This window comes from Myotis davidii, unplaced genomic scaffold (genome assembly GCF_000327345.1).
Source record: "Myotis davidii unplaced genomic scaffold, ASM32734v1 scaffold323, whole genome shotgun sequence".
Classification (NCBI taxonomy): domain Eukaryota; kingdom Metazoa; phylum Chordata; class Mammalia; order Chiroptera; family Vespertilionidae; genus Myotis; species Myotis davidii.
Genome location: NW_006295491.1, coordinates 5,262,138 through 5,262,474, shown reverse-complemented (window position 1 = coordinate 5,262,474; position 337 = coordinate 5,262,138). Strand labels below are relative to the sequence as shown.

General features: G+C 39.2%; 1 protein-coding gene across 1 annotated transcript in view; it reads left to right on the top strand.

Moving 5' to 3' along the window:
- ARHGAP10 (Rho GTPase activating protein 10) overlaps positions 1–337 on the top strand; it is a 253,405-nt gene that overhangs the window by 117,580 nt on the left and 135,488 nt on the right. The window lies entirely within an intron of this gene.

The following is a 337-nucleotide window of genomic DNA, read 5'->3' as shown; positions in this document are numbered from 1 at the left end:
TATAGTCCTTCAATATCTTCAGGGAGGTTGATTCCAGGACCCCACAGATACCAAAATCCTCGGATGCTCAAGCCCATATATAAAATGGGGTAAAACAATGCCTAGTACATATGCACACCCTCTCATCTCCTCCCTCCCACAACCTTACTTCTTGTTGAAGTCATTTAAAAAAAATGTTTTCATTCATTTCAGAGACAGGAAGGGAGAGGGAGAGACAGATACAATGAAAAGTAACTAGAGCTAGCTATTGATAACAACACACATTGGTTCTTTAATTCTAATCTCTCTCTGTCTCTTTCTCCCTTCCTTCCACTCTCTCTAAAAATCAATGGAAAAA